This window comes from Agelaius phoeniceus, chromosome 9 (assembly GCF_051311805.1).
Source record: "Agelaius phoeniceus isolate bAgePho1 chromosome 9, bAgePho1.hap1, whole genome shotgun sequence".
NCBI lineage: Eukaryota > Metazoa > Chordata > Aves > Passeriformes > Icteridae > Agelaius > Agelaius phoeniceus.
This window is the reverse complement of record NC_135273.1, coordinates 31,152,465-31,167,724: the sequence shown is the minus strand read 5'-3', so window position 1 is coordinate 31,167,724 and position 15,260 is coordinate 31,152,465. Positions and strand designations below refer to the sequence as shown.

The 15,260-nt window shown below is 42.6% G+C and overlaps 1 protein-coding gene across 19 annotated transcripts in view; it reads right to left on the bottom strand.

Moving 5' to 3' along the window:
- PCDH15 (protocadherin related 15) overlaps positions 1–15,260 on the bottom strand; it is a 642,855-nt gene that overhangs the window by 171,161 nt on the left and 456,434 nt on the right. The window lies entirely within an intron of this gene.

Genomic DNA, 15,260 nt, shown 5'->3' with positions numbered 1-15,260 from the left:
CCAGCTTTCATCTGTGTCAATCCAGCCTCCAGTGGCAACTCCAGAGCTGCCGCTCCCAAGTCCCACAGTTTCAGTGACCTTGGCTGCTCAACCAACCACAAATGTGCCACACATGGATGTGTGCACACCAGGCTTTCCCCTCCCCTTGGAACCTTTCACTGCATGACAAAAACCCTTCATGAGCCCTGTGAAAAGCCAGACACCCCTTTTTTTCCCCACATACAACTGGTCCTGGCAGCCTTTCCTTTGGAAAGCTCTGTGTTCTGCAAGAGGGGGAACAGGAATGAGACGAGTCCACGCCCGGCCAAGTTTTGGCAGAGCTGTCAGAAATCATCCTGCTGAGAGCTGGAAAGGAGCTGGGAGAGCTTTGGCACTGCTCAGGGTAAACTTAGAGGGAAAAGGGATGAACCAGGAGGAGGAGCAGGAGCCAGGGATGGAGCAAAGGCAGTTCATTGACCCCTTGTGGACAGCCCCACGGGCACCTGCCATCACACCCCAAGGTGTGTCCCCCCAGGTGTTTCCAGCAGGTTTCTCAAATCCAGAGGCTCTTCCAGCCTTTTCCACACCAAATTAATTTAAAGTAGAGACATGTCAGGGATAGGCACATTTAAAAAGTGAGAATGGATGCTCCTGGCCTCCCAAACTGGGACTGGGAAGCTCCTCACTCCACTCCTGCTCGTGGCTGCTGTCCCTGTCTCACTGGCCAGGTCCTTTGTCATCACCCAATTCCATTTGGGATTCTCTGAAAAATTAAACTCTTAAAAGTATAATGAGGGAGACGAGCTCAAAATAGGCAGAAAGAAAGAGAGAAGAAGATATATTTGACATCTGCTTGAATTTTTAAAAGGCTTTAGGATGGCACAGAAGTTGCATGGGAAGAAAGATTATGCAGAAAACTGACCAAGACTAAAATGCTATTTTTAAATCCACAGATTAGTTGGAGCCCTCTCAGAAAACTCCACATTTGAGTTAGAAACACAGCCACAACAAAACCAATCCCATCTGTTGGTCTGGGTTTAAATTCAGTATTAATGCCCAGAGCAGCTGGGGCTGCCCCTGGATCCCTGGCAGTGCCCAGGGCCAGGCTGGACGGGGTTTGGAGCAGCCTGGGACAGTGGAAGGTGTCCCTGCCCATGGCAGGGGTGGCACTGGATGGGCTTTAAGGTCCCTTCCAATCCAAACCCATCTAAATCTCCCCCCTGTCAGTCTGAACCCATTGCTTGTGTCCTGTCACTCCAGTTCCTGTTGCAGGGTCCCTCTCCAGCTTCCCTGGATCCCTTCCGACCCTGGCTGGGACTGTGGGGTCTGCCCACAAGTTTCTCTTCTCCAGGCTGAACAGCCCCAACTTTTATAATTTAAAACCGTTTTGAATTAAATTGGCTGATGTGCCTTGAAGGAAAACTCAAGGTGCTTTCATATTGCTTTAATAATCCCCAATGCAGCATCTTTTTCATTCAAATTTAGAAATTAGAACTAAAAAACCATAAAACAATAAAGCAGCCATTACATTAATAAATGGGTAATAGCACGTTAAGAAATTAATCAAGGCACACATAGGGAGCTTAAGAAAGTGTGTATATGCTTTAAATCAGAAATAATTGTTTTAAAAATGAGGAATCAAAGTAGGAATCTTCCATAGGCATCCAACATCCCTGAAAGAGGCTGAAAAATCCCCTACCAGGCTCCTTCTCAGGAGCTTCATGAGGAGATGGAAGCTCATTAAAAGGAAGGGGAGACAGATTAATGAAGGAGTGAAGTGTCTGAGGTGCCCATGGGTGCCAACTGGAGGCAAAGCAAGAGCACCAGGTGGTTTGGCAGGGAAAGGCTGGAAAAAGTGCCAGGGAAAGGCTGGAAAAAGTGCCAGGAAAGTCAGCACGGAGCCCCAGCAGGGCAGGGAGATCACTCAGAATAAACAGCTGGCCTTCAAATCCCAACCTCTGCCATGGGGAACACGAAAAGCTGCCCAAGCTCTGGCAGGTGATTAAAAAACAAACAAGATCTTGCCCATCTGAGGGTGGAACACGCAGTCATTTATTTTCCTCATTAGGGAAAAGCTCCCTCAGTTATTGGTGGGGTGATTAATTGACTTTTAGGTGTTCAGGATAGCAGAACTGGGTAGGCCAAAAAGCAGAACCCCAACCCCACCTTGCAACTTTTAGCACAAATATTAATAAATTTTTTAAAAAATCCTCCTTCAAACAGAGCCGTGATGGGGAGCCTGACAGGGAGCCTGCAGGGCCACGAGATGATCAAGGCAAAAAAATACTTTAAAAAAGCTCAGAGAGAATAAGGTAGCAGCAAAACCCTCATTTTCCTCTCTTCTATTTTTGTGTTCACCATGGCAGGACAGCAGCACCTTCTCCATGAGGAATGTCCAGCAGGACCTGCAAAAATCTTCAGAGATTTTATGTATGGAATAAGGCAAATTTAAGAGTCCCATTTGTGCCAGGGGATTTTAGGCTCCTACTGAGGACTGTGAATAAAAGAAACAGCTTATATTTTTAATTAATGTATTTAAATCATGCTTAATAATAATTCAGGAGTACAGTTGCATTCAAAAATCCAAACAGGATTTTTGGGCACCTGCCTATGATGATTTCACCATCCCATGATCCCAGGGAATAATTATGAGGGAATTTAAAACTGAGGTGCAGAATATGCATTTGGAGCTTTCAAGAACAAAAGAAACAACACCCCAAAATCAACATGATTTTAAAATAAAAGTAATATATTTTTAAATATTCACATATATTTTTAAAATTATTTTAAGATGTCCAGGAATGCCAGGCTTCCAATAAGAGGATGTGGACAGTGTGGAATTCTTTTTGAAGCCAGGGTACAACAATAATTGTTACACAGCTGATAACAAGGATTTAAAAACTCAGATTTTCTATTTCTTCCATCTACCTGAGATGCAAAGCTGAATTTGCCAACTGTAGTACTTAAGGAAAACTTCCTTTGGGATGATGAAAAGGAAGAGAGAGGAAATGGCACGTTTTAGGAGTTGGAATAACCCAATTTTCTGCTCAGAGCTGCCTTTTCCATTTGTGGGGAAGTTTGTGGTATATTTTGGGGTTTTTTTACTTGTTACAATAAAAATCATTGTATTTCATGAAACTGAAAGCCAACTGAAGCCAACATCCCCCAACTAGAAGGTTCTTTTCTGAGCAGATAATACATTCCTGAGAGGTGCTTTCTGTACAACTGAAGCCACCAGACCATGAACCAGCCCCAGATTTCACTCTGGTGATGCTGCACTGATGATTCACAACCACTTGAGCTCCCACCAGAGACATCCCTGGGGCTCAGGATCCAGGGCCACCACACAGGTGGGAAATACCGCAAAGGATAAAACTGCATGGAAAGCAAGAGTTCCCAAAGTTTTGTTTGGATTCACCAAGGTGAGCTCAAGAAATCCACTGAGAGAAGGCACAAAAACCTACACTGTCACTTGATTATTGAGCCAAGCACAGCAAGACATTTTCTACCCATGAGTGCCACTGAAAACTGAGTTGTTAAAGCACTTAAGGTGGTGCAGAAACCTAAACCAGAGGAACCTGGAGCTCCTGGAGTGGGGACACCTGGGATTCAGCCTGGGCCACCCTGGGATTCTCTATTAGCACAATCAGTTCCCACTGGACATCTCACACCAATATTTGATAACCTGAACATTTTTATTTTTACAGACAGCTCTAACTGTGGCCAGTGCATGTCAGGTAAAGTCTCAGGACCTTCCACCTGCATTATTCTCACAGCTCAGCTGAGGAATTTGCTGCTGAACTCTCATCCCTCTGGAAAACAAGGCTGAGGAGCTCTTCTCCAGATGGAAAATATCACTAAAGCAACACACGTTGCCCCTGATGCCATCCAGAACCCCTTCCCAGGGAGCCCTGCACTATTAAACCACCAAAGCTCTTGATGAATTGATGAATCATTCTGGTGACACTGCTTCTCCTTGTGCTTTCCTGAGGTTGGGATATGAGTTTTAAGTGGGAAATGAGCTGAGTTCTCTCCATGCTGTGCAGAACTGCCTGTGACTTTGCCAACACACTCGGCACTAAAACAGCAGGGAGAGCTGCAGAACCATTCCAACATCACTCCTTGCTGCTGCCTCAGCTGCTCTGCCAGCACAACAAGGGCTGTGACAAAACACTAATGAGCACAAATCCATCACAGAGCGCTTGCATGTCAGCAAAACGCGGGCAACGTTTCACTGGAGTTATCCGACCACAAAAGAAGTCAATCCAAAAAGCAGGAATCGTGCTACACGTGTAGGAGGTACCACCAAAATCTCACTGTGAGTCAAGCCATGCCACATCAAATCTCTCATTTGTAGGGTCTCACCGTTCTCCCTCTTTTCTTGCCTTCCCACTGGCAGCTACACGTTCCTGCCTTTGATCAGAGCCAGGGGAGGCAGAGCCTCACATCAGGAGCCTGCAGGAATTCCTGTGCTGCTCTCTGAAGGCTGATGTGACACACAGATGTACAGGAATCCAGGGGGAATGGGATCTTCTGACCCTTCACACTGCCACAGCACAGGAACCCAAATAGTGGGACAAAACCTCACCTGAATGCTTTGGAGAATTTGGAAGCAAACCCCAAGCACGGATTTAACACACACTCTGAAGCTGAAAGAGAATAAATTCTCTGCAAAAAATTGTTAGATCAAGTTGTCACAGGAGCTAAAAGGAGGTTTACTTAGCAAAAATTCTGGGCCTGGAAACTTCCCAAAAAAAGGGCACAACAGCTTGAGGAAACCAAATCTACATTGCTAAACCTCAGAGATTTAGAGCTGATTCAACCCATTTATACTTCTTAGAATTACAGAATCAGTAAGGTTGAAAAAGAGTTTTAGATCATCCAGTCCAACCATCAATCCACCACCATTAATCCACATCCACACCTTTTATTTAACCCCTCCAGGGAAATGATGGGGCAGCCACAGCTTCTCTGGGCAAAGCTGTGCCAGGGCCTGCCCACCCTCACAGGGAGGAAAGTTCTCCTAATATCCAATCTAAACCTGCTCTCTGGCACTGGGAAGCCATTCCCTTTGTCCTGGCCCTCCATCCCTTGGAAAAGTCTCTCTCCATCTTTCCTGTGGCTCCTTCAGATATTGGAAGGTCACAGTTTGGTGACCCCAGAGCTTCTCCTCTCCAGGTGAGCAGCCCCAGCTGTGCCAGCCTTTCCTCCCAGCAGAGCTGCTCCATCCCTCTGCCCATCCTGGTGCCTGCCCTGGGCTCTCTGCAGCAGCTCCAGGTCCCTCCTGTGCTGGGCCCCAGAAGTGATCTGCAAATTTAAAACTAAACTAACTTTTCTCTTTAATTATTTTTCAGAAATCTCCCCTCCTTCATTCCCAAAGCCACAGCTAAAAAGCCACAGTGGGTAATTTGTGCTGATGGTGACCTGGCCTCTCCTGTCTTCTCTGGGGGTAAAAAAGTGTTTTATTGAGCAATAGGAAAAATTAAGACACAGGATTAATTGTTCAATTCACCTTCTTTCTAAACTCAGCACTAAATTATCAAATAGCTTTTAGCACCTGATTTAGCTCCTCTATACAACCCATGGCTCTGAGTCCCTGGGTTTCTGTCATGCCCTATGTTTATGCAATTTCTTGAAATGAAAACTGTAAAATTCAAATATCCTGGCAGCTTGGGTTGTTAACAGAGTAAGCTGTCAGAGAACACAATTCCTTCCATTCATTTGTAAAAAAAAAAAGCAACCTTTGAGAGGAAAAAAACTCAACATTTTGAAGGAGCAGCAAGAGAGCATAATGAACCCAAACACGGAGGAAAACAGAGACTATTTTTATCAATGATGTCTCCCAGGAACAGCAGGGCCAAAAAAGAATTCAATTTCATCAGGATCTGATCACAGTGCTTACTAAATTGCTTTTTCTGTATCTGACATGCTTGATAAGAAGTGTCCCCAGCAGTGTCTGTGCAGGGGACTGAATGAAATGCATTATGCAATGGGCTTCCTGCCTCAGCACAAGCACAATTCAGGCCAGAGCTTCTCCTCCTTCCAAGGTGATGACTGGCACTAAAGAACAATAAACATTTCTTTTCTGACATTTGGCTTTTTTCCCATACAACTATGAAGTCTATTTCCTTGATTATCCCTCAAACTCTTGATGTGGGTTTCTTATTATCCTGATTTCTGTGCAGGGGAGCAAACTGTGAAGCCTAAGACAGGCACCTACACCTCCCCAAAAATCAGAAAATATTCAACAAACATGTAGCACCACTATAATGACTTCCAGATTACTTTTATTTAAATTTCTAAGAGTAGTTTCTTTGCAATTAAAAAAATGCAATATTAACCCAATTTTCCTGCCTTAGAAATGCTATTTCTCACAGAGGGATAATTCTCTCTATCATATATCTATAAATATCTATATCTACCTATATCTATATCATACATATCTATATCTATCTATATCTATATCATACATATATGTTTATAGATATAAACAGATATATATTGATATTTATATTTCTCTTCCTAAAGACAACAGACTAATGGCTTCTCTATGCCTTCAGAAAAATCAGCCACACAATAATACACCACAAAAGGCACAAGAATTTACAAGCATATGATAAAAGAGGAGAAAGATTTGGTGGGAAAAGATAACCAGTACCAATGGTGGAATCTTTCTTAATTTCAGCTGAATGGAACTAGACAAAAACCAAAAAAAATCAAATAATTCATTTAAAATCCAAATTGAAAAAAAAAAAAAAAAGAAATATCAAGATGAGCAGGTCAGTATTTTACCCAGGACCTATGGCTGACTCTCTTTATATACTGATTTTCCTCTCTTTTGGCTACTCAACGAGCACTTCTCCAGTTCAGGAGTGGGAATGTCATCTGGAACTACCTCACTACTTAATCCCAGCTGTATCCACCACTGTCCTCTCCTCACCTCTCCTCATTAAAGTCTGCCACCCTATCAGAAAAAGAATTTTAGGGAGAAATTTTGTGGCCAGAGCCAGCTACAAATTCTGCCTCACCATTATTAAATCCATTTTATTACACTGATTTTAATGATAATTTTAAAAGTGGCACTTTTAGATTGAAGGTTATAGGGGAAAATGGGGTTTGCCAGCTAAATTTTGGATGTATTTTCAATAAATTTGTGCAAATGTACATGTGTGTGTGTGTGTGTGTGTACACACCTCACCTGTAACACTCACATCCTTCATCCTTAAGCTCATCCTCACATCTTTTTAGGGTGAAGCAGGGAAAGTTTGCATTTCATCAAATGCTTTTATTTTCCAATCCCAGGAAAAAAAAGCAGGAATTATTTAGCAAGCACACCCTTCCTCCCCAGCACTGCTGTGCTGCCCAGAGTATGGATCCAGAACCAAATGGAGATGGATCCCATTTTCTCCTTTCAGGAGAGGAAGTTCCACTCAGCAGGAATTTCCATGTTCTCCACAGGCAAGACCTTTAGGATTCAAGGAATGTTTTCCACAAGACAATTATCAAAAGCATGGAGCAGAGCAAACGTGACTGTCCTGGGAATGGGGATTTTCCTTTCATTTCATTTCCAAGGGTGATTTCATTTTAACGCCTACTCACAAATATTCACCAATTAAGGTTTTGCAGCCCATGTTTGATTAATTGAGGAATTAATCTGCACCCCCTGAATTGTGACAACAAGCTGAAAAGAGAAAGAATTCCTCCTGACCCCTAATGATCAGCTTCAATTCAATGGGACAATGTGGGCACTAAAATAATTCTCTGTGCAAGGCCCAGGGATGTGACAGAGATGAGAATTTTTCTGGAGTGAAGTCGGCTAATAAAGCATCACTGCAAGAATATTTTGTTTAAATGTCAACATTTAAAGCCTTCAAATGCTTCCAAGTGACATTTAAGGATCAAATAAATTGCTACAGATGTTTCCTCTGTGACAGCAGCTCCTCTTGGTGCTGTAACAAACACCGATCTATGGGAGAGAAAACAGAATTGAATCTTACAGGAGCTCCTCAATCAACCCTTGGGTGTTGATTAAGCCATTAATTGGATTTTTAGCCTCAGTTTTGCTGCACAAAAAGCTGCTTGTGCTCCTGGACCTGCCCTGCTGCCCACACCACAGCCCTGAGATCCCTCTCCAGCCTTCGATGGACTGGATTGCTGTGGCTGTGACCAAAGGTGGAATCAAAGCAGCTCCTCTTCCTTCCTAAAGGAAATTGCTTCTCATTTCAGAACCACTGTTTCTCCTTCCAAGCAAGCTCAGGACCCTTTTCCTTCTCAGCTCCTGGCAAAGCCAGAAAAACAGAACATTTTCTCACCTCTAAGTTCCTAAGCATGATGAGAAGTAACAGGCGATTGATGAAACATACCCAGATTTGATTATCAAAACAAATCCCTTAATTTTAAATTGTAAAATCAGTCATTTTTACCAGTTTATTGCTGCCTTGATAACAAATCAGATTTGAGATTTAACTTTACAGCTTGATAAATAGCTAGAAAATGCCCCTGTTTTCAGCAGCAGCCAAATTTCCAGCCCAGCCTGAGCCCCTGGAGAGCTCCCAGAGCTGCTCCTGTGCCACCCAGGGAGCCCCAGGGCCCCTGTGTCCACAACCCAGCCCCAGCAATACCCAAAATATTCCTCTCTCAACCCAAAACCAGCTTCAAAGATGATCTGCAGGGACATTTTTCTTTACCTGTTTCATTTTTTTGACCAAAATCTTCTCACCTTCCTAGGCAAGCTTGATCCTTTTTCCCTTAAAATCTCCACTTTTAAGGATTAGAACTACTATATATATAAATAGATATTTTTTTTTTTTTTACCCACAGATAGCAACTCAACTTCTGAACCACAAGTGGGTTAAAATCCCCTGAAGTAAAGTGCCTTTCAAACTTTATTCCTGTATTCTGCAGCCTTGCTATAATTTTCTCAACCACAGTGTTGTTTGAAACACCTGGTTCTTTAGACAATCATTGCATTTTGGAAGTTAAATCATGGTTTTGTTTGATCTTGAAGGGCAAACCAGGCAAATGAACCTCCCCTCTATCTGAAAAATATCTATATTTAAAGTTACAGGTTAATTTTAGATTAACAGGGACTGTCCTGCCTGGTCAATACATCAGCCAATGGAAGAGCTTGCCTGGCTGCTAAGGGAGATTATTCTCAGGTTTATGCATTCACATATTAAAGTTCCTGACAATTTTAGTGACAATTCTTTTTAATTAGCCATCCTAGTATCCTCCCAAATACATAAAATTTAATTATCTGTAACATCACATCTTTGGGATTTTAACCTTTTCATGCTTCGCTACTTTTCAGTGACATTTTCCTTAATAAAAAAAACCCCTACCTATCAAGGGATGGCATGTGGGAGACACACAGGCAATCCTAAAAAGGGGAAGAAAAGGGAAAAACACATCAGCAGACTCCAAAACACCTTTTATAGCCCCCTCTCAGGTACTAGCAGATAATCAATAGCTTATCAAAGCTGTCCATTGTGACTTTGCTGAGTTATTCATTCCAAATCACCAAACCAGGTTAAAAACCAGCCCAATATTGTGAATTTGATCCATTGCCTTGAAGTCCCCATCAATCTGGTCATCTCTGTAGGCTGCAATTAGAGTGGGGAAAGGGGGGAAATGCAAATTGTCAGAACCCAAGACATTCCTCTAGCTACCCTAGAAGACTCAAGACCCTAGCAAAAAGCTCAAAGACCTTAACACAAAGTCAAAACCACCTGTGCCATAAAAAAAGTTACCAACTTTGTGTAAAGATTTACAAGCCACAAAAGTTTAAGTAAAATGTTAGTGAATTTCTCACAAAGTGCAAAAGTAAAATTTTTAAGATTTAAAATAGAAGTTCAAGAAGCAAGATGAAAGAATCGAAGCATGTCCTGTCTTTCTTCTTCTTGTCCTCCATCTTCTGCTATAATAGTAACACTTCTAAATTAGTTTAAAGTAGAAACAGACTGTCTAACATAGGTGATAAGTATTAAAAAATTACTGTAAATGAAGTACACATAGTTTTTAGTATAAAAAAATGGCAGTCAGTGTGCCTCAACCCAATCTGCTAAACAGACCTCAGTGAGTCAAAAAAAATGTATTAAATAAAAAAAAAATAAACAACCTTGAAAACCAAACCAAAAAATCTCAACATCTTCTTCAGTCTCAAAGCTAAGAAAAAAGACTTTTTAATACCTCAAAAACCATTTCAGCAACACAAAGGAAAGGTTTGTCTGGAATAAACAGGGTGGCTGCAGCCACCAGAGGATTTTATCATTGGTTTTGCCTTGTTTCCCCTTTCCAAAGCACTTCATAATCACCTATCTGTTCATCTTGCATCTCTGCTGAAATTTAATTAGAAAAATTGCTATCTGTCTCCAGTGGCAAGCAGCTTGGCCACAGCTCTGCCTTCTTCCACAAAAAGCACCCTGACAGCTGCAGAGGTGTCAGGGAAGTCAATCTGCATTTCCCCTCCACTCAGCTGAGTCACAGCATTTACCTAAATCGCTACTGAAAAATTAATCCCTGCAAAAATGGGGACAATTTGCTCATCTTCCAGTGGTAGAGGGACTGTTCAGAGCCTCAGTCATGAAGTTCTTGTCCAATTAAGAACAAGAGTGTAGAGACACAGCCACTTCTTTAAATATTTCACTGGTTATTTCCTGAAGTGACACCAATGCCCTGTCCATCAAATAATTTTTGGAATGAAAGTACCCAGGAACTCCCATTCATCTCAGCACTAATTATCTTGCACCAAAGATTTTAGTCTAATTAAGAGCAGGGCTGGATGCTGCCTATTCAAAACATAAAATCACTTTTTTTCTTGCCCAAAGTGGTTTGTATAAAGAGAAACAATTCTCCTAATGATGAAAACTCTGTTTTCTCTGGAAGGCAGACTTTGAACATTTGGTTTTGCCAGCAGACACAACTGCAGTCAGTCATGGGCTAATTCCAGCAGGAAGTGTCAATTCTACCCCCTACAAAGCATTTAGCAGCACTCCCAAAAACTGGACAGAGCCTCTTCAGCTGGGAAAGGAATAATTAGAAACAAATCAAATCCCAAATCATTTCCTGAGGCTGGATGCCACTGAACACAAATGCAGCTCGTAAGTCTCGACAGGCCAAAGCCTGGCAAAGCTTTTCTATCATGTTTGAATTTTAAAAGCCAAATCTTGGTACAAATAAGGCAAAGAAAATAAAGTCAGATTGAGATTGAACTGCTCCAGAGACCAACAACTCCCTACATTAAATGTGAACATTTGCAGTTTAAAATGTCCCATATCTGACAAACAAACGCCAAAAAAAAAAAAAAAACCAAAAACCCAAAAGAAAAAAAGACAAGACAAAATGGCAACTGAAGATGATTTTTTAGTTTTAGGCAGTTTGATTGTTATTAGGGGTGATTCCCTCCCTGTGAATTGTCTTTAAGCAATCAGGTTTAGAAGTCATCAAGAAAAAAACCCAATTGTTCTGTGGGATTTTACCCACATTCACACAGGTAAGAGAGGCACTCCTCCTCTGCTGAAAGCTTCTATTAAAGTGTATTTAGCCACACACAGCCACTCCAACTCAGCCCAAAATCTGAGGGCTGTGTCTTTGAGTGCCCCAAAAATCTCCCTTGGCAGCTGCATGAGAGTCCCAGGTGAACCAGCAAATCTCTCCCACTTCAGGGTGGTTACTTGGTGCTCATTCCATGGCAGATCCCTGGATCAAATGCCTTTTGTACCAGCCCTTCCCACAGCAAAATAAGGTAACAATTAATTAATTAATTTAATGACCACTGGAGGAAACCCAGAACATTTTGTTGAACTTTTCTCTTTGATTACTACAACCAAGATGGGGAGATGGGGTTTCCAGAATTTTCAGTTTTGCTGCTGCTGCTGGAAGTTTTATATTAATGTGTCTCTGGGACAAAATTCCAGGAGGTTTTGTGTCTGGGAGAAATTGGGATTTGCAGGGCCAAAAGAAGGAACTGCAAGGGAATTCAGTTGGAAGGAACTGTCAGGTGTTTGTCATCCTCAAGCACAGAGGTACCCCAACCCAGAATTAATCACAGAATTAACTAGGCTGGAGAAGACCTTTGAGGTCATCAAGTCCAAAGCCAATTCAAGTCCAAAAACCAATTCAAGTGCAATTTTATGCTGATTACTGGTAATTAATTAGCACATCCTGTACAGTACTAATTAATTACCAATAATTAGCATAAAATTGATTTGTCCAGAGCTGATTAACACCCTCTGGGAGTGTCCTGTGCTCCCAGTCCCACCTCACTCAGTGGGATTACACCATCTCCTCAGAAAGATGCAGATTTCTCTCTCTGAATCCAAACTGATGGAACTGAAGAGGTCCTTCTCACTAAGAAAGACTTCCAGGGCCACCTCTGCTCTCCAGTGTCTTATTCCACCTCCCTCAGCTTCACTGTTGTTTGAGAAGGTTTTATTTATTATTTTTTAGCCTTTCATCTCTCCATGCTCTGCTCAGGCCCAGCTCCATGAGGTCACCTAAGCCCCACAAACCCTGTGAGGTCCCTTCAGGCAAAATTCCTGAGGATTCTGGCCATAATCAGTACAATCCTAAACCCCTTCCATGCAGGAAGATCCATCAGAGGTGCAAGAACAAGGAACTTGTAGAAGAGTGAGGTCCAATCTGGATTGAGCACAAAATCTTTGGTGTCATGGAGCATCTTAGTGCCCATGGGGACTCATAATTACCCCAGGGAACCCCATAATAACCCCATGGAACCCCATAATTACCCCATGGAACCCCTCATAATAACTCCATGGAACCCCATAATAAATCCCATGGTTGCAAATCTGGCCCAGCAATTAATTAAATAAATCTAATCCATATTTTGCTGCCTAACAGGCTTTTCTTCTTTGCATGGTGATGGAAAATACAGAGTGTAGAAGTGGAGGAAACCTTCACATTATGAGTGTGACGGGAATGGACTGAAGGGGGGAAAAAAGGAGGAGAAATTATCTTGCCCATGTTATGAGATATTCATGAGGTTGTACTTTTTAACTCCACGTGATGACTCACACATCCTGATAATAAATGCTAACTTATTCAAGTCTTCCTGACACAAGAGGGGGAAAAAATTAATTACCAGAGCTGATCAGACACAGAAACACTAAAATATGATATAAATATAAAGCAATGCAACAACAACAACAAAAATCCCCCAACCTAATCAACAACCAACACAGGTTTTCTTGGAAATTGAAATTCAGCCAACAACAAGTAATTAATTCACAACTTTTTACCTCAGTAAATTCATAGGTAGATTCCAACTATACTGGACCAAAATATTACTCTTACCAGTGACATTAAATGCTTTATTTTAGGGGTCAGCTGAGTGGACATCTTGCCCAGTAAAGCAAGACCTCTTTCCAGCTACTGCCTCTGAATAATTCATACTTCAACTTTGTTCCTCACTGATTAATATTCTTTCTCATCTTCATTGAAGAATTAAAAAGCAAATTAAAAATAATTTTAAAAAGGTGGTGTTAAACTAAAAATAGTCCTTTAGCCTAGGGAGTAGGGTGATGGTAGCTATGGAGAAGCTTAGTAAAGAATAAATATAATACATAAAAATGTAAAGGATAAATGCAATGTAAATATTTCCTAGCTGAATCCAGGTATCATTCATATCTTCCAAAGGAATTATCTCTTAAAAGCCAAGTAAATATTTGAGGTTCAAGGTATAACTTCTTCCACTCAGGTTTATCAAAAGTGCTGCAAAGAGATAAACAGCGAAGAGTTCGTGGTTCATCAACAGAACCCAGGGCTCATTTAATAGATCGGGGCAGTTTGACACAAGAAAAGTTAAAAAACAAACAAAAGCAGCTGGCCCTGAGCACGCTGCAGCTCAGAAAGTTTAAATAAATGAGTTTTCAGCTCAGTACCTAAATCCCAGGTCAGATTGTTCCTGGCCCAGCCTCTCTCCCTGGCAGACACTGCTTTGTCTTCCAGCGGGGAACGTGCCTGGCCCAGGGCAGGAGCAGAGCTGGAGCTGGAATCATCTGACTGAGAGGCAGCACCACACAAACTGCCTGGTGTGTGTTACACCTTCAGATAAGCAGATGAAAACCCATAAAAGCACCAGTTATTTGTAATTCTGCCTCATCTGCTCCCACACAGGCGATTATAACAGATCTGTGCAGGTGAAATGGGGTCACATCCCTCATCCTGCACAGTCTGGGTGCTCACCCTGAGGAGGTCCCACACTCAGCTGGACAGGCAGCTGCCCCTCTCCTTAAAATGCCACCAAGCCCAAAGCAAATTAAAGCAGAATTTAATTTCAAGGCAGTTCTTCTCAAATCCCAAGCACAACACAGCTACAAAGGGTCTTGAAGTACACCAAGGTGTAGAAGTGTGTGTGGGGCAGATGTGGAAATCAATGCTCCAAGATAAAACAGGGATCATCTCTCCCTTCCACTGACCCATCCCAAGGATAACTGCAGCAGGAGTCCTGAGGCCACACCAAGCATGACACCAAAATGTGTGGGATGGGAAAAGACTGTGAGGCACAGGACAGGAAGGGAGACAAGGCAGGGAAGAGCAGGAATCTCCACAATTCCGTCTGAGGTTGGAAATGGGGGTGTGTATTCCATTCCTATCTGTCAGAGCTGGGGCAGTTCTCTTCTGTTTACTGGGCAGTTTTCTTTATCTCTTCCACAACCAACCCTCCCTCCAGGAGATCTCTGCTGTTCATGGGCCATTAATTATTAATTATCTCCTGTCCATGGCCAGTGAGTGTCCCTGCATGGCTGATCCAATCCCATCATCCCATGGGGAGATGCTGCGCCCAGGGGAGGAGCCAAGCATTCCTCCCTGGATCCAATCTGAGGTTTGGGACAGCCCAGCAGCCTTTGCCCAGTGCATTGCCAGAGGAGCAGCTTCTGCTGCCCTGCATTGCCAGAGGGAGCCCAGGCCCATCTGCAGCAGCCCTGGAGCTGCAGAGGAAAACTCCCCCCTTGTGCAGGATCCCTGCTCCAGCAGAGCCACAGCTGGCACTGCAGGAGGGCTGAGCCCCCATGGGATGGGGCTGTGCCACCACCACCCTGACACACAGGGGGACAGGGCATGGTCTGACTCTGTGTTGTTTTCTATTAATGCATTGGGGTTTTTTTATTTTTTTTTTCTTCCCTAATAAAGAACTGTTATTCCCATTCCCATATCTTTGCCTGAGAGCCCCTTAATTTCAAAATTATAATAATTCGGAGGGAGTGGCTTTGCATTTTCCATTTCAGGGGAGGCTCCTGCCTTCCTTAGCAAACCATTTCAAA